Genomic DNA, 3,709 nt, shown 5'->3' with positions numbered 1-3,709 from the left:
TCGAGTCCCTTCGTGGTCGTTTTTGGCCAATGGTCACACAATCTGCTTTACATTCAGAGTGGAAAAAGTCTTTTCCAATACTCTTGTAGTCCTCACTTTCTCAGTACTAATCATTAATAAAGTGGAGTACATACTGTAAACTCATTCAGGTTGCATCTTCAGTCTAACTACTTGTGCATTTTAGTGGCATTAAAAAGTGCTTCTATGCCGACGCACTGAATATGTAATAGGTTTGCAGAATTTTGACGTGACAGAATGGGTTTTTAGCTTAAGTGTGTGTAGAAGAACTGCAAGGTGTGTGCCTATGTGTGCATAGAGTGGTACATGTGTAAAATCTGTATGATTTGGGCAGTTAAAGTGCTGATTTTGCCTCCGAGTAAGAAAAGTACTACACAAAATGTATAAAGGATCGGCACATTGGCTGCCTTTGCTGATGCCCCCGTTGCCTAATTTGTAGTGCAATGGTTAAGTTGCAGAGTGTGGTTGAACTTGGTTAGGAGACTTAGTGCCTCTTTCCGTGTCCTACTGATGATAAGGATGGCTTGATACCATTTTCTAAGCCCAGTATATTGAGAAAAGAAGTAAGTGAAGAAGAAGTGTGGAGTCGAAAGTGGTTCTCCAATTTCTCTCCACTTGCTAAAATTGCAAATTCTCCATTATAGCATAGAAGAGAGTGTTAAAGTCGGGGATGGAAGAGGATGAAAATGGGATGTTTACTTATAGAGAGAAGTGAGAAATGCCCTGTGTGCACACACCGGTGTCTGACCATAGAATACATTTAAATAATGCCTCTAGTAAAGAGCTATGCATGTGTGCCTCAGTGGCCTAATGGATAAGGCACTGGCCTCCTAAGCCAGGGATTGTGGGGTCAAGTCCCATCTGGGGTGATAACAAAAATCCTGCCTCTTTCTTTTCCAGAAAATTAGGTAGATTTATTACATGCTTCCTCTCAGAAGTTTATGAGGGATTAGGTACTTTGAAACTGTCCCGTTTTACTTGTGTACACTTCACAGTCATGTTAGGGTTCTGAAACTGCAAAGTATATTTTTAAATGCCTATTTTTGTGAGATGCATTTTCGACCGGCCAGAACATATTCCTTTGGAAAAAATGATTTGAATTGGATTGGTGTGAATCTTGTTTCTAGAGGTGGTGACAGGCTTTCAGCTACTTGAATAGGTCAAGCCAGGATACATAAAATGTATACAACCTATGTGAGTGTGAAAAATTAGCATATGCAGGAAGGAGCAATTTGTCCTACTTTCAAAACAGTTTCACTCCACGTCTGGAAACTTCCAGAGCTATGTAGAGAATACAAATGAGCTTTAAACTCATGAGGAAAGAGGTTTGTATGGAAAAAGGAAAACAAAAGCATATCGTACTCATAAAATTCTCAATATATAGATTCCAAAAAAGTGCTTCCAGCGAAAAGAGCTGAAAGAACACTATGGGATGTAAACCTGAATACCTTTCAATAATATGTTCTCCATCCATGCATACCACCTACATGATAAAAATCATCTCAGGTGGACGGATGACCGCGTGGCCTAATGGATAAGGCGTCTGACTTCGGATCAGAAGAGTGAGGGTTCGAGTCCCTTCGTGGTTGTTTTTGGCCAATGGTCACACAATCTGCTTTACATTCAGAGTGGAAAAAGTCTTTTCCAATACTCTTGTAGTCCTCACTTTCTCATTACTAATCATTAATAAAGTGGAGTACATACTGTAAACTCATTCAGGTTGCATCTTCAGTCTAACTACTTGTGCATTTTAGTGGCATTAAAAAGTGCTTCTATGCCGACGCACTGAATATGTAATAGGTTTGCAGAATTTTGACGTGACAGAATGGGTTTTTAGCTTAAGTGTGTGTAGAAGAACTGCAAGGTGTGTGCCTATGTGTGCATAGAGTGCTACATGTGTAAAATCTGTATGATTTGGGCAGTTAAAGTGCTGATTTTGCCTCCGAGTAAGAAAAGTACTACACAAAATGTATAAAGGATCGGCACATTGGCTGCCTTTGCTGATGCCCCCGTTGCCTAATTTGTAGTGCAATGGTTAAGTTGCAGAGTGTGGTTGAACTTGGTTAGGAGACTTAGTGCCTCTTTCCGTGTCCTACTGATGATAAGGATGGCTTGATACCATTTTCTAAGCCCAGTATATTGAGAAAAGAAGTAAGTGAAGAAGAAGTGTGGAGTCGAAAGTGGTTCTCCAATTTCTCTCCACTTGCTAAAATTGCAAATTCTCCATTATAGCATAGAAGAGAGCGTTAAAGTCGGGGATGGAAGAGGATGAAAATGGGAAGTTTACTTATAGAGAGAAGTGAGAAATGCCCTGTGTGCACACACCGGTGTCTGACCATAGAATACATTTAAATAATGCCTCTAGAAAAGAGCTATGCATGTGTGCCTCAGTGGCCTAATGGATAAGGCACTGGCCTCCTAAGCCAGGGATTGTGGGTTCAAGTCCCAGCTGAGGTGATAACAAAAATCCTCCCTCTTTCTTTTCCAGAAAATTAGGTAGATTTATTACACGCTTCCTCTCAGAAGTTTATGAGGGATTAGGTACTTTGAAACGGTCCCATTTTACTTGTGTACACTTCACAGTCATGTTAGTGTTCTGAAACTGCAAAGTAGATTTTTAAATGCCTATTTTTGTGAGATGCATTTTCGACCGGCCAGAACATATTCCTTTGGAAAAAATGATTTGAATTGGATTGGTGTGAATCTTGTTTCTAGAGGTGGTGACAGGCTTTCAGCTACTTGAATAGGTCAAGCCAGGATACATAAAACGTATACAACCTATGTGAGTGTGAAAAATTAGCATATGCAGGAAGGAGCAATTTGTCCTACTTTCAAAACAGTTTCACTCCACGTCTGGAAACTTCCAGAGCTATGTAGAGAATACAAATGAGCTTTAAACTCATGAGGAAAGAGGTTTGTATGGAAAAAGGAAAACAAAAGCATATCGTACTCATAAAATTCTCAATATATAGATTCCAAAAAAGTGCTTCCAGCGAAAAGAGCTGAAAGAACACTATGGGATGTAAACCTGAATACCTTTCAATAATATGTTCTCCATCCATGCATACCACCTACATGATAAAAATCATCTCAGGTGGACGGATGACCGCGTGGCCTAATGAATAAGGTGTCTGACTTCGGATCAGAAGATTAAGGGTTCGAGTCCCTTCGTGGTCGTTTTTGGCCAATGGTCACACAATCTGCTTTACATTCAGAGTGGAAAAAGTCTTTTCCAATACTCTTGTAGTCCTCACTTTCTCATTACTAATCATTAATAAAGTGGAGTACATACTGTAAACTCATTCAGGTTGCATCTTCAGTCTAACTACTTGTGCATTTTAGTGGCATTAAAAAGTGCTTCTATGCCGACGCACTGAATATGTAATAGGTTTGCTGAATTTTGACGTGACAGAATGGGTTTTTAGCTTAAGTGTGTGTAGAAGAACTGCGCAGTGTGTGCCTATGTGTGCATAGAGTGCTACATGTGTAAAATCTGTATGATTTGGGCAGTTAAAGTGCTGATTTTGCCTCTGAGTAAGAAAAGTACTACACAAAATGTATAAAGGATCGGCACATTGGCTGCCTTTGCTGATGCCCCCGTTGCCTAATTTGTAGTGCAATGGTTAAGTTGCAGAGTGTGGTTGAACTTGGTTAGGAGACTTAGTGCCTCTTTCCGTGTCCTACTGATGAT

The 3,709-nt window shown here is 40.0% G+C and overlaps 1 non-coding gene across 1 annotated transcript; it reads left to right on the top strand.

Moving 5' to 3' along the window:
- The first annotated feature begins 1,534 nt into the window (after positions 1-1,534).
- TRNAR-UCG (transfer RNA arginine (anticodon UCG)) lies at positions 1,535-1,607 on the top strand. The gene has a single exon. It is a non-coding gene; the product is annotated as a tRNA-Arg (tRNA).
- The last annotated feature ends 2,102 nt before the right edge of the window (positions 1,608-3,709 follow it).

Source organism: Triturus cristatus, chromosome 4_1 (assembly GCF_964204655.1).
Source record: "Triturus cristatus chromosome 4_1, aTriCri1.1, whole genome shotgun sequence".
NCBI lineage: Eukaryota > Metazoa > Chordata > Amphibia > Caudata > Salamandridae > Triturus > Triturus cristatus.
This window is presented reverse-complemented; position numbering and strand designations above follow the sequence as displayed.